General features: G+C 43.2%; 1 protein-coding gene and 1 non-coding gene across 10 annotated transcripts in view; one reads left to right on the forward strand and one right to left on the reverse strand.

Moving 5' to 3' along the window:
* PPFIA1 (PTPRF interacting protein alpha 1) overlaps positions 1-23,577 on the reverse strand; it is a 112,519-nt gene that overhangs the window by 77,091 nt on the left and 11,851 nt on the right. The window lies entirely within an intron of this gene.
* On the forward strand, positions 22,517-22,623 carry LOC119538970. Its single transcript, XR_005217747.1, has one exon. It is a non-coding gene; the product is annotated as a U6 spliceosomal RNA (small nuclear RNA).

Raw genomic sequence — 23,577 nt, forward strand, 5'->3', positions numbered from 1 at the left:
TGCTGGGCTGTGTTGGGAGGCTCCCAGTCTGCTCAAATGATGGCTGAATGGGGCTCTGTTAATTCACACTGCTCCCCCTTCCCAGCTCTGGGACATTCAGCTGAGGTTGTAGGGAAGGCTAATGTCCACGCCCAGTTTTGTGGTGTGTGCCTGTTATTTGAAGCACTTCCGTCACACTGGGTTGTCTGGGGCAGCTCTGGGCTATGGGGCTGGCGATGGGCAGGAGTGTTTCCTGTCCACCAGGATGGTGGCTGTGAGCGGACACCCCCCTTTTCTTGGGAAGTTGTGTTGTTTAGTGAATTTTCTCAGCCACTGGATTATTGCCTTTTGTCTCAGAGCTCTCTTAGTTCTGCTCTTGACTTGACGTGCCCAAATTTCAATTCTTTGAAGCTTTCTGTATTGAGCTTCTTAGAGTAATTGTTTTAGAAAAAGCAAAAAGGATTTAAAAAAAAAAAAAAAAAAAAAAGGCCCTCCTCAGAGATCTAATGGGTTATTGAAATGCTAATAGACAAAGCAACCAGGGCCATTAAGGAAAGGTGCACAGGGCAGAGAGATCAGCCTTGCTTCGGGATTTGCATATGCGCCTCAAGGCCTGATCTCCGCCCTTCCCCTTTCTGTGTTCACCAGAACTCCAAAAATCCTCTGCTTTTATTTTGGAGTTTTTCGTGTTGTTTTTTTTCTATGCCTGTCTCCTCTCTGCTGGGCTGGCTGCTGTCAGAGTCTCTGGTGTCTGGTCTCAGTCTATCTATGGTTGGAGTTTGAATCAGTAGAATGAGTTTCCGATAAGAGCAGCCACTGCAATTCTCCCTTCTCCTTCCTGGAGCTGACAGCCCCTCCTCCCCCGGGACTGAGCCTGGCAGGGAGGGGCGCGGGTCCCCTGGCCGCAAAAACTTACAGATTTCGCTGATCTCAGCAGTTCCACGTTTTCATGGGTGTTGTATGAAGTATGCCCAAAGACAGATTGCTCTGTGGTGTCCAGTCCACGCAGTTCCTGGCTTTTTACCTACTTTCCTGGAGGAGTAACTAAAACATACAGCTCACCAGTCTGCCATCTTGCCCCGCCTGCAACTTTCTTTTTACATTCTCTTACATTACAATTGATTTTCTAAAATTAAGTGCATAGGTAGGTTATTTTTTATAAATAGCATTTTATGGTAACAAAGAATATAAATCAGAACACTCTAAAGGAGCCCTTGGATTGCTCTAAGGGGACACCAAGGAACAGACCTGCTTAGGCACGTGTTCAACATTACAGCCAATGCCAAAATGCCAACTCTTTTCCAATATAAACCTCTCGATTCTAGCCAGAGGGGACTGTGAGCTCCCACCAAAAAGTATCTTTGCCAGAATGGGATACTGTCTGACTTTCTACTTCCTACTAATCAGGTGGGTGTGCAATGATGTTTTGTTGTGGTTTAATGTGCATTTTCTGAAATCAAGCATTTTCTCCTGTGTTTATGGAGTATTTTTATTTCCTCATCCATTAAATGGCCAGTCATGATTTTTTAAAGAAAATTTTTATGCAGTAATATATATACAACTCAAAACTTCTCATTTTACCCATTTTAAAGTACAGTCATGATTTTTAATCCATCTTTCAAAGGGAATCTTTTGAATTTAATACAATTTCATTCGTGGTTTCTGCTTTTTAAGAAATCCTTCCCAACCCCAAGTTCATAAAGACATTCTACTACATCGTCATTTAAGTGTTATAGTCTTGTCTTCCACATTTTAGTCTTTAATCCTCTATGAATACCCTCATTTAAGTTGAATTTTCTGTTACATGCTTTCAGAAAGCATCATAGATGATGCATTGATACAAAAATGTCATCTCTCCTTCTTAAGAGGCCACTAACAGGCCACAAGGGATTAAGAAGGTGTAAACCACAAGGAGAACAGGGTGAAACCATCAGAGGCGAGGCGAGGCCTCAGTGGAAGGAGAACTGACGGCTAAGGAAAGAGGGCAAAGGGATGGGCAATCTAAAGTAAACCCTGATGCAGAACTTGAACCCTTAATATCCAAATCCAGGGCAAAATTCAAAATGCCTAACAAATGAGCACTAAAATGAAGGTGGGGAGAGTCCTTCTAAAGAACTTAACTATAAAGAACTAAAACAGATTGGGATGGCTAATGGCACCTCCAAGCAAACACCTCCACATTCTGGCATTCAGGGATCCCTCAGCCTAGAGGCTTGTGCCCCACGCACCCAACGACTCACCACTTGCCAGTCAACCAGCCTTGCCTGTGCATAAATTAACTTTCCCACTACTGTCTTATTCTTAAACACCCAAGACCCAGTAACACCAAACACCAAGGAAATCCTGAAATAAGTAAATAAAAGATCAAGAGAAACAGAAAAATAACTCTGATAGAAACACGTAATTCACAGAATAGTGGAGAATTTTTTAAAAGAAATTCAATGAGATGTTGCACTCAACACAACAATGTAATGCTGTGGAAATGACCAATCAGAGGACAAGGAAGGGCTCTTAAAAAGTGAAAAACGTGACCACCAGATTAAAAAACAACAGGCAGACTGACAGAATTACCTGAACTCTTCCATAAAGTAGAACAAAAGACAGATAGTAAATATGAGAGACGAGAGAGAGAATCAACACAGAATATTACTCATCCAACAAAGCACAAAAAGTTCTAGAAAAAGAGAACAGAAAGGAGCTTCCATGACTGCTACTGACATTGCTACACCAGGACGGTAACGTGGGGAAGGGCATGAAGTTCACGTTTGAGACCCTCCCAGACCTCGACCTGTGCATCTCTTCTTTTGGCTCCTTATTTGTAAACTTTTATGATAAAATCATAATAGCACTGTTGCCTGCATGCATTTCCTGCATATATTACAGCCTACAAAACTCAGAACTCTCAACTGATGGGATAAAATGCACTAATGGGGGGGGGGCAACAGAGAAAAAGGGAAGAAACGATAAAAAAAAAATAGAAGGAAATGATAGAAGTGGGGAAGTGGAGAGGAGAGAGGAGAGAGGTAAAGAAAAGAACATGGGGTCTAGTAGCCCCATTTTACACAATGGGGAATCAACGGGCACTGTCTACAGATGAAGCGTCTGTTATTTAAATTTACAAAGATATAAACAATGTCAGAAACAGGAGGAGAGAAGGTAAGTTAGGCAGGAAAGTAAGCTAAATCCTTAGCTGTTATAGCAGGAACTTAATACATAAAGAATGCAATTATGATGGCCTCTAAAGATTCCCAATGTCTTTCCTACTACTTAACTTTGTACCAGAGGTATTAACGAATGCAGTTAGCTAATTAGACAAGCTAAAACAATTAGATGGTAAACAACTGGAACAGAAGTAAAGCCAACTCTTTTTGGAAAATCTTAGCAAATCAATGAAAAATTAACTTGACAATAAAAGAACTCATCAAGAATGGTCAGAGTCAGTGTTACCAGGGGCTACCAAAAAAAAAAAAAAAAAAAAAAAAACAACTCATCAAGGTAGCAGGATATGAAATTGACATGCAAAGATCATCATCTTTCATATTAACAAATAATACAGCCAGTTGGTAAGTTATAACAGGAGAGAAAACATCATCAATTCAGTTCTCATTAGTTAATTTATAAGAAAACATTATTTGACTATGCTAACAGGACCTGCGATCCCAACAAAAACAATAGGCTTTCTTCTGGGGCTAGGCAAGTTGTTACCAAAGTTCACTGGAAAAATATACAAGAAAAAAATAGCTAGGAAAACACTAAAAAGAGCTCTGTAGGGTTCTGGTAGACCAAGATGGTGGCATAAGACATTCCAGGATGCCATTTCCCCACAGAATCTTTGAACAACTAGCACAAATTGCCAGAGGTATGTTCCTCAAAACTCTGGAAAACAGCAAAGGGCAGTGGTAACTGGGCAAGTGCCGAACCAAGAAAGCGCCCCTTTAAGGCTGGCAGGAGAAGCTCATGGGGCCCTTGCTGGCCACCCTCCATCCCCTCTCCAGTGCGGTGTGGAGCCAGCCTGTGCTCCCATGGTGGGTCCCTGGCTTTATTTTGCAACCAGCATAATAGACATGGAAGGACCAAGGATCATCAAAAGATGCTAAACCTACAGAAGAAAATTTGATGGGGGAAAAGACAGTTACAGAGACTTAAAGCATCTCCCCATGGACTGCTCCTAAGTTGCAAGGGGAAGAAAACACTAACCTTATAGTGGAGAAAACAGACAATACCTTTACCAGATAATCAAAATGCACATAACTAATGACAGGCAGATGCTGCCAGATTAGACATCCTGAGGATATAATGTCACTTAGGAGTCCAACTGGGGGTGCACAATCTCCGATCAAGTCATGAGGAAATAGATAAACTGAAATTGAGGAACAACCTATAAGAAATTGTAGTTGCGTTGTTGCCTTGTCTCCCAGTGATGAAATGGATAATCAGAAGAGGGAACTGGCCAAGAAAGCTGAAAGCACAGCAAAGAAACTAAGAGTGGTTAAGCTGGAAGTGAAATTCAAATGGAATGTCAATAGAGTTACAGAAGAAAGAGCTGGCCGTGGACACGCTGGCACTGCTGCCGTTCTAGAGACCTGATGCACATTCACAGGAGTTTGGCATAAACGAAGAAAGAGACTGTGACTCAAAGGATAAAGTCCCAGAGGAAGTGACACTGGCAAAAAAATTTCACATTAAAGAGCACTATAAAGTATCTTCCTTAAGAAAAGAGAGCAGGGCCCAGCTCAAGTGGCAGCCCTCCTTCAGAGAATTCAGACCCGAGGGTCTGGGGGGAAAGAAAAACAAGGCAGAAACAACTTAAGTGTGGCTTCTGACACCCTGGGCCCCTGGCCGGGACAAGGTCCACTGAGAATTAAAGGGACTGCATCTCTTTATACCAATGAAGAGATGCGGACTAACAAGCCACCACCTGCTAAACAGGACAGGAAAAGCACGGAGTCTAGAGGCTGCAAAGGAAAGTCTGACAATCTGCTTGGTCTCACCCTCAGGGAAACTTGATACTGATTATACATTTATCCCGTCTGGTCTGGGAAAATCTGACTGGGGTAATCAAGGAAACCAAATGCCCAGACAACAAAAAATTATGAGTCACACTAGAAAAAAAGAAGATATGGTCCAGTCAAAGGAACAAACTTACACTTCAAATGAAATACAGGAGCTGAAACAACTAATTAAAGATCTTCAAACAAATCTTCTAAATCGAATCAGTGAGCTGAAGGAAAACGTGGCAAAAGAAATGAAGGATATAAAGAAGACACTGGGTGACCATAAAGAAGAATTCATAAGCTTGAAAAAACAAATGACAGAACTTACAGGAATGAAAAGCACACTACAAGAGATGAAAAACACAATGGAGACACAGAACAGCAGAACTGAAGAGGAAGAATAAAGGATTCATGAACTGGAGGACAGGACATCTGAAATCCTACACACAAAAGACAAGACAGGGAAAAGAACGAAGAAATATGAGCAACATCTCAGGGAATTCAACGACAATATGAAGTGCATGAATACATGTGTCATGGGTGTCCCAGACGGAGAAGAGAAGGGAAAAGGGACAGAAACAATATCGGAGGAAATACTCATTGAAAGTTTCCCATCTCTTATAAAAGACATAAAATTACAGATCCAAGAAGAGCAGCATACCCCAAACGGAATAGATCCGAATAGACCTACACCAAGACAGTTAATAATCAGATTATCAAATGTCAAAGACAAAGAAAGAATTCTGAAAGCAACAGGAGAAAAGTGATCCATTATATATAAGGGAAGGTCGATAAGACTATGTGCGTATTTCTCAGCAGAAGCCCAGGAGGCAAGAAGGCAATGGTATGAAATACTTAAGATACTGAAAGAGAAAAACTGCCAAGAATCCTATATCCAGCAAAGCTGTCCTTCAAAAATGAGGGAAGGTTTAAAATATTTTCAGACAAACAGACATAGAGTTTGTGAGCAAGATACCTGCTCTACAAGAAATACTAAATGGAGCACTACAGGCAGATAGGAAAAGATAGGAGAGAGAGGTTTGGGGAAGAGTGTAGAAATGAAGGCTATCAGTAAGGGTAAAAAGAGAGACAGAAAAAAAATAAAAACAAAATGATATGACATATAAAATCCAAAAGACAAAATGATAGACAGTAGACATTACATTGAGTGAAATTAGTCAGAAACAAAAGGACAAATACTGTATGGCCTCACTAATATGAACTAACATTAATGAGTGAACCTTGAAAGTTTAAGTTGAGAACACAGGTTATCCAGAGATAAAACGAGGGCAGAGAACAGGCATCTGATACTGAAGGAGTACAGAGTTCAACAAGATTGACTGTATAGTTCCAGAAATAAATAGCACAATACTGTGTGACAGTAGCACAATACTGTAAGTACTCTGAACACAGATGAGTGTGAGTATGGGTGAAACAGGAAGGCTAGGGGCATGTATGATACCAGAAAGAAAGAGAGAGGATAAAGATTGGGATTGTGTAATTTAGTGAAACCTAGAGTGGTCAACAATGGTGATTAAGTGTATTGATGTAAGAATGTTTTTACATGTGGGAGAACAAATGAATATCAACATTGCAAGATGTTGAAAACTGGATGGTATGGGGGGGGGGCACTACAAGACATTTCACTCCATTGAAAATACAAAGGATAAATGTTGGAAGCTGGTTCAAGCTTAGACAGGAGCCTGACAATTTACCAAGGCATAGAAAAGATGCTCTCTCCGAATCCTAAATTATGGGACAAGAAGAAGCAGGCAATTGCTGTTCAAACTACTCTTGGTAAGGTTTTACAAAGAAATAAAACAGAACTCTCAATGTCTCTAATGTTATAAATTACAGTGTATTAAATAGATACTAATTTTACTATTTTTATCATTTCCCTATATATTTATATTTAAGGTAAGAGAATTTTTAATGTTTTGACAAAGAATTTCAAACTTCATGAAACACCAATCACAATTTTGCCCAGTGACTATTATCATCACTTGGCAGGGTTTCAACTTACAGTCATTTGTACAGTCCTGTACTACTGTACAAAGCAAAGTCTGCCTGTATTGCTTTTTAAAAATAAAACATTTGAAAAAATGCATTTAATTTGTTCAAATGTCAGCACAATTTCTTTCTGAATTTTTGACTTTTTTAAACTCTCCATGGCAACAGGAATGGATTCAAATCTTACCTTATTATAGAACAGTAAAAATATTTATAACTGATTATTTAGCTTGATATTCAAACAGTACATACATACTATATGTGCCCCAATTTAAGTCAAACACAAGTTAAAAGCATCCCCCCGTTTTCCTGGTGAGAAAACCCCCAGAGAAGTTTTTTGGCCACTTTAATATATACTTTGGAGAATGGAGATTAAACAGTCAACACCAACCCAGACTCAGCCTTACATGTTTATTAAAGGAAACAGATAGATAAAACTTTTCATTCTAGTTGCACACTAAGTTACTATTTCTACTAGTATTATTTTCTAGCTACAGTTTTATCACATAGATTTAGTACAGCTCCCAGAAATCCCTAAACTCTGCCTTCTCTCCCTTGCTGGTGAGAACAGAAATTCTCCACACAGTGAGCCATTTGGGAACCAGGTGGGACCACCTGAGCACCCCCAGGCCAGTCTGGCTGCACTCCATCTGGGGCACTCTTTGCCACCAACACTGCCGCATTACAGAGTAGGCCAGGGATCCTGCCACTCTACACTGACGGTGGTCACTGCCAGCAATGGCAGGACAACCAAAACATCAAAACGGGAACAAATGAATGCCTGGAGTGACAAAAGGGTGCCAGTGTTTTATGCACCCTGAATTTGAGAAAGGCCTTAATGCCTCCTCGAGGTAAGGACAGGCTCCCCCAATCCATATCCCCATTCCTCGAGTAAACTGGCATCATATTGGTATTATACACGAAGAGCCTGAGAGCCTACAGGTTAGCAATTCATCTGAAAAATTGCAGGGCATATGACTCTGATTTAGTTACTACAATTTTAGCATTTTTCAGGCCTGCCATAATTTCATATTAGCACTTCAATTTTGCAAAGAAGGACACTATCAACTCTTTTACATGTGATTAAGCAATTTGTGAAGTGTCTATTTCCATGACACTTTATTAAATCAGAACTGACACCACCTTCTGAGGCTCTCACATCCTCAAGCACAGCAGCGTGGAGAAGGTTTCTGAGGCACTATGTGACGATGCCACTGATGGGAATCACTTAACCTGATTCCGTGCAGGTGCTGCTGAAGAGCAGCACCTTAACATGCAAGAAGGGTCACTAAACACCACATCACTGTGGGCTAGAGCTACAACGCAATTCTGAAGGATCCAAGAAACAATGGAGAATTCTACCAGTATTTAAGCAGCTATGGGGAGAGCACGACTGAAAACTCAAGCCTCAGCCACAGAAAACCAAGGGAAACTGAGTAGGCTTGTTTCGTTTTAGACTCTGACTTGGTTTTTGGACCCTTCAGGTCAAAGATGGGAAGATCTGCTAAATGAACAAGAGACAGGTATCTCCGGATGAATCCAAGGTCTAGGGCAGAACAATCACTGAGAGATGCTTTCCTCTCGTGGCTCTCTGGGGCTCACTAAACAGAAATGAAAGCTTAGGAATGAGGAAAGGTAGTCAAACGGCTTCATTTACAGCATTTCTTAATATGCTGCTGACAAGTCAGAGAAACACAAATGCTATTATATAGATAAGGCTGAATGTATTATAATTGACCTTGGAAAAGGCTTTGAATTCTCTCTTATGCAGTTTTCGTAACAAGAATGAAATCACCCACTTTTAGAAAATGACATAACTGGCTGGTGGAAGCAATAAAATTTATGGCAGCAAAGGAGCCTCCACCGCAATCTGCCCAGCTCCACATCTCCCTGTGGGCAGCGCCCTGCCCTCATGCCTGTGGAGATGCTGCTTGTCCATCAGGACACCGGGAGTCCATAGCCACCATTCTCTTGTGAGCTCGTGGCCCTCAAGGCCTGGACTGTCCACCTGCCGGCCACCCTACTGGCCGCGCCGCTGCCTTCAGACACGCCAACCCTCTCATGCCGTTCCCTGGCCCGCCCCTCTGGGTTGCAGTAACTTTATATTTGTTTAATGCTTTACAGTTTTCAAAATATTTTCATATATTATCACATTTTATTCTCAGCAACCCAGTAGGGCACACATAATTACCTCATGTGCCAGTTTGAATGTATTATGTCCCCCAAATGCTATTATCTTTGATGCAATCTTGTGGGGCAGACATTTTAGTGCTGATTAGATTGGAATTCTTTGAGTGTTTCCATGGAATGTGTCCCACCCAATTGTAGGTGATAATTCTGATTAGATATTTCCATGGAGGCATGGCCCCACCCATTCAGGGTGGGCTTTGATCAGTGGCGCTATATAAATGAGCCAACAGGCAGCGGGAACTCAGTGCAGCTGTGAGTGATGTTTTGAAGAGGAGCTACAGCCAAGAGGGACACTTTGAAGAAAGCACAGGAGCTGCAAATGAGAGACAGTCTGAAGACAGCCGTTGAAAGCAGACTCTTGCTCCGGAGAAGCTAAGAGAGGACAAATACCCCAAGTGCAACTAAGAGTGACATTTTGAGGAACTGCAGCCTAGAGAGGAATGTCCTGGGAGAAAGCCATTTTGAAACCAGAACTTTGGAGCAGACGCCAGCCACGTGCCTTCCCAGCTAACAGAAGTTTTCCAGACACCACTGGCCATCCTTCAGAGAAGGTACCCGATTGCTGATGTGTTACCTTGGACACTTTATGGCCTTAAGACTGTAACTGTGTAACCAAATAAACCCCCTTTATAAAAGCCAATCCATTTCTGGTGTTCTGCATCCCAGCAGCATTAGCAAACTAGAACACCTCATTTCACAAATCAGAGTACAGAGCTTGGGGAGTTAGAGGAGTGCCGAAGTCGCTCAGTTACGAGGAGCCTTGGGACCCAGACCCCAATGCAGGCTCTGCTTCAAGGGCAGGTATCATGATAAGTGCCCAAATCCAGCATACAGGCAGACTAGACCCCAGTCGCAATCAGTCATGCTCCTGGGGAGGGATGGGGCAGGAGGCTGCAGATGGGCGCTTCACATCTAACCAATGCCTGCTACACGCAAGATGCCGTGGGGAGGCTTTCTATTAGTTCTCACTAAACGTGCCTATGATGCTGGGAAAAAAACATGATCCTTATTTCGTGGATGACAGAACTATCTCAGGGGTAGGCTACCTTGGCCAAGATCAGAAGGTAAGACTTGAAACAGTCTGTCAGTGGACGGAGGAGGGGAAGGAGGAGAGCCAAGTGGGTGGAAGAGAACAGAAGACCCTCTCAGCTGGTGGTGGAAGAGAAGGGGCTGTTACAGAGTCAACCGAGAGCCCCTCCACCATTAACTGGAAAGGATGAAGCCTGCCACACGGCCCCGAGAACACCTCCCTGTGATTTCTTTTGTGCCTCCCCCCCCCAACAACACTAACCTCGATATACATTTGATTCTAACATTTCATGTATGTTTTCCTTAAAGCTGACGGTATTTTTTAAAATTGAGGTAAAGAAAAAAGGAATAAAGAGTAAAGCCAGCCCCAGGCATCAAACCCAATCCTCTCCTGCAAACAAGACAGACTCTGAATTTCAGCAGGAATTTAAAAGAGAATGAGCCCCCTGAGGTGGGGAGCAGACCCCACAAGATCTGCCCTGTCCTTAAGAAATGGGTGGAGCTGCGATAAAAGGAGAGAGGAAAGGCATGTGGACAGAGGAGAATCGTGAGGGACAGGGTGTATGGGAAGGGGAGAGGAGTGAACAGACAGGTTTGGCTGGAGTGAAGAAGTATTTAATACAGGGAGAGAGCAAGGGAAGGCTGACTAAAGCCAGAATATGGAGCCCTGAACACAAGACTAAGAGTCTGGACTCTGTCCCTTTAGCCACAGTCACTGGGGGGCGGGGAATCTCAAAGCAAAGGTTTAGTTTCAACCGGTGCCAGTTTAAAACATCCTGGGGGGACTGAAAACAGAAGACAGTACAAGCAAAGCCTGGCCAGGAGGCTCTCTCCACAATCTAGGCAGAGGAGCTCAGAACCCCAAGCTGAGAATGCCAAAGGCGCGGGGCATTAGAAAAGCAGAAATGGTCAGAGGAGTGTGATATATCACAGTGGAGGATGAGACGGGGATGAAAGATGGCGCCAGGGTTAAGGCCTGGAAGATGCTGATTTAGAAGGAAAGATGAGCACAACTCTGGACATGCTGAGCTTGTGGTCCCACAGGACACGCACGTGGCCAGGTCCAAAATACATTACAGAATGCAAGGCCAAGGCACGGAAGGAGTATCACAAAGATACAAACGTGGTGATCAGACTTCTGAAAGGCGACAGCTGACGCCACAATGCCACAGAAGTGAATGACTCCTCGAAGTAACGATTCCAGAAAAGAGGAGAGAATGACAGGATGCAGATATATTTCCTAGTCACTGGCACACTACTTCTGTTCAAATGAAAATTAAGTATCCAAACAATTTTGGCTAGCAAGTGCTTCCTTTCCCTCAATTCTTTTTACAGAGCTTTTCCCAAAGTCAAAAAACATCCAGAGCCTGCTGGGCAGCACAGTAAACTCACAGAGGTGTGTGGAGAGCACTGGGCAGCAGCGCCAACATTTTACCCCAAAGCCACAGCTAACAAAGGCCCACCCAGAAGCTGTTTCTTTAAATCAACAGACAATGGTAAAATTAATTCTTTAAGGGAAAAGGAATCACTGTATCTAGATTCTCTCCCTCTACATTACCGACCATTGTCAAGGTTATTTTAAGTTAGTTCATGAGTATCAACATCTCTCCAGGTAGTACTACTATAAAACCTTCAGTGACAGACTCTTACAGGTGGGTTTGTAACTGAAGCAATCCTGCCAGTGCTTCTAAGGACAGGGGACCGTGCCTTCTAAGCCAGGGCACCCGGTCAGTTCTGCACAGGGCACCAGGAGGCCCCTCTACAGGCCTTTCTCAGGCCCGTGGCTTCAGACGGGCAGAGTGGATGTGTCAGCCTGGAAGGCACTTAGGCAACAGGCTAGTGTGCTAACACTTCCAGCTACCCTCTAAACGTCTCAGTTCCTGGAGCACCTGGCCCTTTTAATAACAGTTATAGTAAAGGCACAGTCTGGAGACCACAACACTTACAGGTTTGTGAAAAGACCAAGAACCTATCAACAGGAATGTGCTTTTGAGCAATCTCTTAATTCACTGCTAAACTTTTCTTGGAAGAAGTATTTCTATGGTTTGCACAAGAAAACAACCCTGGAATGTACCTTCTTTTCTAATGTGAAACCTTGACTCTGAGTGTCACACCTTCTCCTGGCAGGGCCTCTCTCCCCTCAGCTGGACGCTGAGTGTGCACCCACCAGACACACCACAACAGCAGCCCTGCCTGCTGCGGAGTCGTCTCACACTCCTTCTCCTCAAAATGAACAAAGATCGTCAAGAACAGGAACAAAAATAACAAGGAAAAGGGCAGTGATACAATAGAAAGTCTGAGGGAAGCAGAAAATCCAAACACCTTTTCATTTTTATTAAATATGTGGTCACTGTTCTTTCTATGAGGAAAATCAGAGCCACTGGGGTGGGGGGTGGGGGTTTGTTTATGAGGCAGTTTTTCCTGATCCTCCTAGCAGAGAAATGCCAAGACCTCCCGCTGTGTAAGTAAATGCTGAACTGCTTTCTTCAGTAACTGTCCATTTTCATCATGCTGTTGCCGTTTGTGATACACTCTGGCTACCCCACAACTGATCCCACAAAGGTGGGAAATGTGCCACCTTTGAGGAAAAGCACATGTGACCCAAGAAAGAAGCTGAAAGCACCAGGCACCTCTTCTCCCAGCCTCTCTGCATCTGGGAACAGCACAGGACCTGGGTTCTGCCAGTCACCCCTGTGAGCCCAGACTCTGGATGGAAGGAAGGAGCAGGGGTTCGCCCGGAGTCCAGAAGTGGTGGTTTCACCTGCAGCGTCCGGCAACAAAGGTGCCGGCAGGGCATGCCTGGCTACGTGGCCTCCCAGCCTGGCACTCCTGCCCTCCAGGGATGCTATAAGCTATTTAAACTCCTTACTCTAATTTATCTCTCTACACAAATTGCCCTGTGGGTTTTATTGACTGTACAAAGTTCCCTCACTTCCGCTTATTTTACTCAATATTTGTATTTTCACAGTCAAGAACGTCATCCATTTTTTCAAAGAAAAATGTAGGAAGACCCAGTAAAAACACCACAAGCCTTGTGACAATACTGCACTCTGTGGGCCTTTTGCGTGGAGGTGGATCAACAGGTAAGAGACTGTTACTGTGTGGGTAAAGGTGGGGCCAACCACAACCGCTCGTTACTGCTCATCACTGCCCCCAATGGCCCTCACTGCCCCTCACTGGCCATCTCTGTGCACACCACATACTGCCACAGTGTTTGAACTTTTTCTTTCATTTTTTTCCTTTTTTCCTGTTGATCACAATTCCCTTGGGATTCTGAAAGAAAGGCTTGAGAGAAAGCACTGTTCACCACAATCAGACTTCATTGCTCGCCTTGGAAATGAATATCAGAATAAAGGTTAACATTTACTGAATGCTTACTAAATATTGGGCATTTTTTAAGGGTTTCTTTTAAACTAACTCATACCCTCACAACACCCTGGGAGGTAGGTCTCACAGTGAGTGGCAGAGCAAGAACTCAAAACCATACTGAATTAAAAAGCAGTTCCCTCCATAAATCACAGAAACAAATGCAATTAAGAAAGTCCTCGAAATTTCCCTATCATTTCACTCCTTACAGTTCTCACAAAACCTCCATTCCTACACCCCAGGGTGACTGTTGAGGGGCTAGAGAACGTGGACAGGTCCTACACCAGCAGTGTGCCAAGAGGACAGCCTGAGGAGATGTTCCCTAGCAGTCCTCCACGCATGCATCCCTTCGCCTGCTCCAACAGCCCACTCAGACCCTTTGCCGGGTAAAGACCAAATCAGATTCTGGCCTTTCTCACAATTTGCAGAAAAGAATTATGCAGAAACCAGACAACATTTATAGAATCATATAGCTGAAAGGGATTTCAAAATCATCTAGGTCTTAGGATTTAGTGGGAGGCTGAGGGGGTCTGGGCAAACGAGGCTCCACGGCAACCAACCCTTGCCTGCCACCGCAGCTCTACTGTTATCTTTTTTATCTATTGAGCTTCCCAGGAAAGATCATTTTTAAAGTTTTCAACTACAGTATCTAGCCCAACCCCTCTACTACACAAAAAGGCAACCTGAGGCTCGAAGGGGTTAATTGGCCTTCACTAACCGCCCAGCCGATTAGGGACAGAGCCAGAACAAGCCACCGCTCTGCCCACACCATCTGCTGCCCCTGCGGCACACCTGCATCAAAGGCAGGAAACCGAGAAAGACGCCTCAGCCACCACCAGGCAAACCCCTGGTCACTGATCTGTCTCATTCCAAAGGGCCAGCTTTTATTTTTCTAGTTACTGTTTCAGTGATCATTCAGTTGTTTTAAAGACAGGGACACAACTGCACGTTAGTGAATCTGAATTTTACCACAGGACAAGAATTGAGTGGTGGGAACAAAATAGTGTGACACACTTGAGCCCCTGGTTTAGGCACTGAGAAAAAGAAAACTACTGGGAAAAGCAATGAAGAAAAGAGGGAAAACCCTCTAAATTTATTAGATTAATTAAGCAAAAAGAGTTGAAAGAATAGCTAGAAACAGCTAAGGTGATTTTTAAAAGATACTGGGCACTGGAATACAGGCCTAGAATGTTAGGAAATCATTTCATTCCTTCCGGCGTCACTGTGCCCACGGTGTGCCAGGACCACACACTGGGATCGAAGAGCAACCCGGAAGTCGGTGGGCACTGCCGGGAAGGGCAGCCTCCAGGGGCTTGCCCGGGAAGGGCCCTGAGTCAGACCTCGGCTCCCCTTCTGGGCAGCGTGAAAAGCCTGGCCAACAGCCTCGGGGTCGGGGCTGAAGGGAGCCTGCTCGCCAGCCAGTGTCCAGGGAGGGGCAGGGAGCTGAAGCTCTCCCTGTATTCCCAGGAGAACCCCTGAGGGCCGTCTGAGAGCACAATGCCCTGCAGCTGAAGGACTCTGGAGTCAGGCTGCCCGGGTTCAAATACCAACTCTCCACTGACTATCCACAAGATGCCAAGCGACCCCCAAAGACCCTCTCAGCTTCCATCACCATCTCTGGAAGGTGTGAGACCACACCCTTCTTTATAGTATTGTCAGGAGGCTTCTAACTCACTCTAAGAGTCTTGAGGCAATAAATGTTAGCTATTATCTCGTTTAACCTCACAAACAGCCATCCACCCAGCCTAACACCTGGAAGACAATAAATATTTGCTAAATGAAAATAAATGATAGTTATCCCTAATTTACTGACGAGAAAATTTAAAGCTCAGAGATTAGGTAACTTGACAAAGGGAACAAAGGGAAAGAGAGCACATCCAACTGACTCCAAATCCAAGCCTTAACAGACTGCTTGTAACTTTACCACCTTCGAGTACTACTATATATGGGGGGAGTGGTGGAATATGCCTACAGAGACGGACAGAGAGAAGTGATATGGAAAGCACATTGTGGATAACCTGCCCTTTTTTTTTTTTGCATTTTTTTAGCTTTTTATTTTGAAACAATTTCAGACTTACAAGACAGTAGCAAAAATAATACAAAAACCAATACAGAGAACTCCACCATAATCCGAACCAGATAACCAGATCCATTAACTTTTCATATTTTGCCATATTTTCCATATCATTCTATCCATGTGATCATCTATCTATCCATCCACTCACCCTCTACCAGCATTTTACATTTTTTAATACACTTTCTATGTCCTGGATACTACTCCCTTAAAAAATATATTGGAAATATTTTCTCCCGGATAACCTGCTTTTAAACTATTCATTTAATTCATCTGGTCGCCATCAAGCATGAAAGCGATCAAAGACAAACAGGAAAGGAAGGGAGGAAGGGAAACATACTTATTTCATGTAAAGTGCCTTAAAAGGCAGGAAGAATGAAATGCCAGTTTGCTGACAATCTCCCTCTGGTGTGAACACATTCATGCGTGGGGTGTGGGTCAAGGAGCTTTTGGTACAGTGATTCTACACAGAATTTCTCTAAACCCCTTTGCATCAACTGGATTTCACACTTAGTCATGAGGGAAATCCTTTATATTTTAATCTGCATGGAAACAAATGCCATATCGGACTACCCAAATTAAGATTCAGGTTATTCCAAATAATGTTATCCTGCCCCAGTTCTGTTTCTCTCATAGGGTACACAGGATACCAAGACCTAACCCGTCATTCCATTTTTCCCCACAAATTACTTCTGATGTGGAGAAAGGGAGTGCTCTAGCTTCCTAGTAGCACCTCAGAATACTGCTCAGAAATACTAATTGGACTCAAGACTAACCTAAAGCCTTTAACTTGTGGATACACGACTCAACACCTTCAGCACGCCACTACCACACGAAGTCAATTTTTATGAGTATTGGAAAGGGTGTAAATCTACACAGGCAGCAGGGGTAACCAGCCCATTTGCAAAGCAGAACAACTTGGAAATGCAAAATATCCTTGAAGGCCCCACATTTATTTTCAGAGTAAAACGAACTCTCCTCTGGATGAGAACAAGACTGTGCCAGGGCCAAGAGCACTACCTCCATGGGTGCAGCAACCCAAGGGCCTGCAAGCTCGGCCAACGGCCTGCTGGTGGCTACAGGGAAAACACCTACAAGTGCAAACATTTTGTCCACAACTCTAAATTAGCATCAGCTAGCTCCAACAAAGCTTTAGTGGGTATCATTTTTGAGGGTGTCATTAACAATGACTCCAGGGTATCGGGCAAACGGGGCCCAGGCCATGCAAACAGAGTCTCGAGCCCCTCCTCTCCAAGGGTGGGTGCACAGGGAGGGGCAAGACCCCCAAGCAGGTCCTTTTATGTAGTTTTGGCTTTTGAACCATGGAAATATTTTACAGATTTCAAAAATTAATTCAAAAAACCAGGCAGACCCTAAAGTCAAGAATAAATAGAAACAAACGAACCTACTGTATATCAAACTGATAACTACTTTATCTGTGTGGTTACAACTTTCAAACTAATTATTCTCACTATCTTTAGTGGGATATATTTAGTCTAAGGCCCAAAAGCAATGCAAAGAAATCCTAAAACTTCACTCAATAGGCTGTTAAGAAGAATACCAAGGCACTGAAACGGTGAAACCATTTTATGTATATCACAGAATAAAGGAAAGGTAATGTTAATATCATTAAACATCAAGATTGCCAGTATAAGAAAAATATAAATATAAAATAAAATTTTTAAACCTGTAATTTTTTGACTTGAAATGGAAATCAATATGAACTCCAGGTTTTTCTTTTCTAAAATACTCTTTTCTAGCTCTGTCCACAGACAGGGCCTCAAAGCAGTGAGAACCTGTGAGAATGAGCACACATCCACCTGGATATTGATCTCTAAGTGACATTTCCCTTAGAGGAATGATTTCAGATCTGAGGCAGGAAAAGCACAGAGCGGGCCTGGGACGTATTTTTGTGCCATCAAAGACTGCTGGGGTCCTGGCAAAAGGACCCAGCTGCCAATATGAAGGGGCAATCTGAGCATCTAAAGAATAACAATGGGACTTGACTGCAATACACAGAACGAGGACCAGTACAAGTGTCCACAGCAAACGAGAGAGGCAGTGAGGGAACAAAAGGGCGTTCTTTACCAAAGAGTAATGGTTAAAAAGTGTACAAGGAACAAGAGACGGAAAAACCACCAGCCTCAACTTCCACTGTAAGAACTGACCGGGGCAAGGAACATCAGTGGCTGCTAAAACCACTAGGTCAAAGGTCACTGGGGAACATGGGCTCCACAGATCCTTAAGTGCATGCCAAGAGAAAGATTGTCAAGGGGGAAGGGCAGTCACCACCCCACCTGCCTCCAGAAGAGTGACACCACCCAAAATTATGTGCTTCCTGGAGTGAGGCTAAGGGGGCAAAGCAGGGAAGCAGAAGTAGGAAGAATGGGAATTTACTTCACACATAGTTGTTTTAAAGAGGTTTTCTAACTGGCATGCATTACTTCTGTAAGTTTTTAATCAACAGAAAAATGTAAATACAGTAAACTGTTATGGTGAACCTCTACCTGCAGAAAGCTTCCTCAGGTAAGAACCACTGCCCAGGGAAAGGAGCCAGACACAAAAGGACAAGCATTTGTAAAAAAGAACTAGAATAGGCAAATTCAGAGCCAGAAAGGAGAGTGGGGGTTACCAGAGGCTGGGGGGTGGAGGGTGGGGTGAACGTGGGGTTCATGGGGACAGAGCTTCTGTTTAGGGGCGGAGCAGTTCTGGTACTGGGTAGTGGTGATGGCAGCAGGGCACGGTGAGTGTGATTAACACAACTGAACTGCATACTTGGAAGTGGTTAAGACGGGTACCTTTAGGTTGTACATGTCCTAATAATAAAAAAAATTTTTTTAAAGTTTTAAAAATCATTTTCTTATCAGAAGTAAAACTGCTGTGTCGGAATATGAGCATTTTTGAGGATCCTGACACAGAAGACAAAACTGGTTCTCCGGAAGAGTAGTGCCAAATTCCTCAGCAGGACCATGCTGAAGGAGGAAGCAAAAGGGAAGGTAGGAAAGGCCAATAGGCAGGGGAGGGCCAGGAAAGGACTGGGGTGGCCCGCTATCGGGTCTGGACTTGACCCTGAAGGAGACTGGGAGAAATGGAAAACGGATGCATCTGCCACAAAGGGAAGATGCAGTCATCTGATCTGCATCTTAGCAAGATCTCGCTGCAGCCCTGGAGGGAAGCCACTGGACAGCGAAGGACCTTGGAGGAAACAGGAAAATGAAAGGGTCCAAATCCCTCCAGCAGCAGGCCTCAGAGGGGAGGAGGAGACAGGGCTGTCTCCTTTCTGACCTACAGGACCAGGAAGAAAACCACCACCCACAGGAGGGACAGATTCGGGGAAAAGATGGTTTTGGCTAATGTTGAATTTAAGGAGCCCAAGGTCCATGCAAATGGGCGCATACAATATACTATACAAGATGTGTAGATGTCAACTAGAGCTGGGAGTGCAAGGTCAGTGGGGAGTTGGAGCTACCGAGGAAAACTGCCTCCCCAAGTTCTGCCTGTACAACCACAAATGAAAAAACTGAAATATTTCCATGGGTGCATGATACATGCATTTAACTTCCTCAGACTATACGGATTCTTTCACTCTTCCATTTCTCTTTACATAATCAAATCTATTTTTAAAATATTGGAGCTACTCCCCCCTATGTGGGACCTGATTCCCAGGGATGTAAATCTCCCTGGCAATGCAGGGTATGACTCCCAGGGATGAATCTGGATCCGGCATCATGGGATCGAGAACACCTTCTTGACCCAAAGGGGGATGCAAAATGAATCGAAATAAAGCTTCAGTGGCTGAGAAATTTCAGATGGAGTTGAGGGGTCACTCTGGTGGACATTCTTATGCACTATATAGGTAACACTTTTTAGGTTTAATGTATTGGAATAGCTAGAAGTAAAGACCTGAAACTCTCAAACTCCAACCCAGTAGCCTTGACTCTTGAAGACGACTATATAACAATGTAGCTTACAAGGGGTGACAGTGTGATTGTGAAAACCCTGTGGATGCACTGCCTTTATCCAGTATATGGATGAATGAGTCGAAAAATGGGGACAAAAACTAAATGAAAAATAGGGTGGGATGGGGGTTGATTTGGGTGTCCTTTTTTTTAATTATTTTTATTTTTTATTCTTATTCTGATTCCTTCTGGTATTAAGGAAAATGTTCAAAAATACATTGGGGTGATGAATGCACAACTATATGATGGTATTGTGTACAGGTGATTGTACACCATGGATGATCGTATGGTATGTGAATATATCTCAATAAAACTGAAGTAAAAAAAAATTCTGGGGCTAGTAATCCTTACATTTCGCAAATTCAGCACCTCAAACAGTGCCTGACACATACTACGGACTCAATAAATACTTGAATACATTCATGTATCCATTGTACGCATAGAAACACGGTCACGGCAGTGCAAATGAAAGGCAAGTATGAATGTATGTAATGCAAAACTCCACAAAGACCGGCTGCTGCATGAAGGGCTCCGTCTCCTTGTTGAAGAGTCCAGGCTTAGGAAGCGAAGAGACAAGAAGGCAGGGCTGCTTTCAAGAGGACGGCAAACTGAGGGTGTGTAAAGGAGAATTTGCAAATGTTCGAGCACTATTTGTAAAGCAAAGGATCACAGTTTATGGTTTCATAAACCAAAAACAAAGGAAAAAGCATGGCAATTTAAAGGAGGTTTTGCCAACTCCTACTAAAAAGCAGTCAGTAAAGCAAACTGGAGGGACTATCTAAGCTCAGGGTTAGCCACTATTAACTACCCACTGTGGAGAGTTATTTAGCCAATTTTACCTAGTTTCAAGTCTCCTTAATTTATTCACTAAGTAAGCTTAGCAAGTGCTGAACCAAACCTTGGTAACAGTACTGAATTACATTATTGTAAAATGTTAAACCCAATTCTGAATTACAGCAATACTCGGGAAAAGCTCTGAGTTAATCCTCAGACCACAGCTTCTCCACCTCAACACAACCGACATCTGGGGCTGGACGACTCTTTGTTGCAGGATGTTCAGCAGCACCCCTGACCTCTACCCACAGCAGCATCCACACACCCCCACCCATCATATCAACCAAAAATATTTCCAGACACTGCCAAATGTCAGTGTCTCCCAGGCATCGTCTTTCATCCCCTCTTATCCTCCACCGAAATGCATACCGCTTTGTTTTTTCTTTTCTAAGACAATCCCTACCCCTTGTGTCCCAGTACCCCAGCCTCATGCCTACATAATATAAAAAGGCTCCTGACCAGGCCTTGCTTGCACTTCCCTCTGTTTCAGTCCATTCAGCACACTTCATACTGCTTCCAGTTGAACCTAAACCTTTGCTTTGACAATGAGCACACCTGGCACAGGTAGATTTATTTTTCACTAAATTGTGATTTTAAGACTTCACCTCTTAGAGCCTTCCAAGTTTTGCACCCCCTGCCTCAGGAATGAGCAAGTTCCAGGAGAGGTACAGGCACATTTTTGGATCCCACCACAATTCAAACTGAACAGATTTTCTTCTTTCAGTTTTAAGTATAGAGTTCTTGAAGTGAGGTATCTTCTAAAAATCTTATTTGCTGCTTTCAAAAAGACTGTAAAACTACAGTTTTAGAATAAACTCTGCATCTTCAACTTTAAAATGCAATTGGATGAAAGTCTAAAAGCAGTAATTTTTTAAAACACCAAACAAGAAACACGTATATGATCGAAGCACAGAATAAATGTCATTTAACCTCTCCCACTTCCCCAGTCTTCTCCTTTGCCTGTTGAGGCATCATCACAGCCCTGTCCTGGGCTGGCACCCAGGCAAGGGGACGAGGAGGGACCAGGCAAGGCTGGAAAATCCCTGTTGTAGCCAATAAAAGAGCTGGGAGGGGAACTGAGTTCCCTTGTCTCCATTGGGTTGGGGCACTTGCTCTGTTCTTTCACATTTAAGACATGGACATGGTGGAGCTTGGGCAAATTGGAGAGTCTGATTAGAAAAAGAACCATGTGTACCATGTAAAGATAAGTGGATTTTGTTTTCTCCCATATCAAAATAAGGATGATCAATATATTCGCTGACTTCTATATCTTGCCAAAACCAGAGAACCACTGGATTATTTTTCCCCTGCTTCATTATATATGAGTAGCTTGTAGCAGGTTAACCCATCAGGAACTCTCAAAAAGATGAATGCATTTTTTTAAAGTCTGTTAGATATTAAAGAGATACGGAGGCAGCCATAACCTGAAGGGACCAAGATTTTAAAAATGAAACAAACAAATCAACAAAAAACTGAGGCTGAGTCCAATATTCAGAGTGTCACTCTTTCTCTCAGGGCATCTCATGATTCCTTAGGGATTTATAGCAATAAACCAATAACCTGGGAAGAAAACAGCAGAAAGCCAAGCATAAAATAGTGGATGAAAGAGCTCTGGACAGTCTCATGGGGCTGAGGAGACAAAAATTGGTTTACAGGCCTGACACAACAGCCAGGACTTAAGGGGTCAAGATCACAAAGAAAAGGGAGGCAAAAAAAATGAGCCCAGCTCTCTGCAAAAACTGGCTGAGCACTCAGTAGTCTCATAGTGTTAAGGAGACAAAAATTGGGCTTCGGAAACTGCCAAGAAGGAAGGGCCCTGGGGAACATTCCAGGCTTTCAGAGGGAAGCCCTGCAGCACTGCACCCTAGACGGGGGTGAAGCCAGCTTACACTGAGGTGCACAAAGCCTGAATCAGAGCCTCAAGTCACTCAGCATGCCAACTGAGTTGAGATAACCTACCCCTACTCTAGGCATGTGTCAGATGACAAGAGGAAACTCTCGGGAGGATGACAGAATTACCCAGAACCTATGTAGTTTTCCACACATAATGTCCAGCCCTCAATTTAAAAAGCAAGCAAAGAGTGCTCGCTTCGGCAGCACATACACTAAAATTGGAAGGACACAAAGAAGATTAGCATAGCCCCTGCACAAGGATGACATGCAAATTTGTGAAGCATCCCATATTTTTATGCGGCTCCCTGACCATGGATCCTTTACCAGTTATCACTGAGGGAAAGATACGTGTCAACGATTAGTATGGCATCTAATATTAAAGCTGTGATTAAAAAAAAAAAAGTAAGCAAAGAAACAAACACTGGCAAAGCAACAGGACTAAGATAAAAAGAAAAAGAAAAATAGACCCAGAGATGACCCATATACTGGAGTTATCAAACACAAACTTCAATTGTTAAAAATATACTTGACAGAAGGAAAAATTTCACTGGAAAACTAGACTCTATTAAAAAGAACCAAACAAATTCTAGAACTCAAAAATATAAGTGAAATTAAGAACTCAGTATATGGGCTTAACAGCAGATTGGACACAGCTGAAGAGAGGATCATGAATAGAAAGACAGGTCAGTAAAAAAATATCTAGACAGAAGCAGAGAGGGAAAAAACGAGTATAGAAAATGTGAAAGGAGCCTAAGAGACACAGGGGACATTGTGAAAAGGTCTACTGTGCATATAAAGGGAGACTTTCAAAGTGGAGGAAGGACAGCTTGGGGAATAGGGAATATTTAAAAATAAGGGCAAAAACTTTTCCAAAACTGATTAAAGAATAAAGCCATCAGTTCAACACAGAACACCTTATATTTGTTTTCAGCATTAGTTTTTGCAGCAGCTTATTCTCATGACTGAGGCAAGAGCCAAAGACAAAAGGCCCTGCCTTCCAGGGGGCCACACTGAGAGCTGATTCCTCAGTGGAAAGTAAGGAGGCCAGAAGACATCAGCCGGCAACTAAAAATGCTGAAAATTCCAAACTGGAATTCTATATCCAGAAAAATATTCTTCAAAAATGAAGGGACAACAGACTTTTCAGGGAAACAAAAACAAGACAATTCATCACCCAGAGACCTGAACTTAAAGAAATATTAAAGAGGGTTCTTCAGAGAAAAGAAAAACAATCCCCAGCAGATGCATG

The sequence above is a fragment of the Choloepus didactylus genome, chromosome 6 (genome assembly GCF_015220235.1).
Source record: "Choloepus didactylus isolate mChoDid1 chromosome 6, mChoDid1.pri, whole genome shotgun sequence".
Taxonomy (NCBI): Eukaryota; Metazoa; Chordata; class Mammalia; order Pilosa; family Megalonychidae; genus Choloepus; species Choloepus didactylus.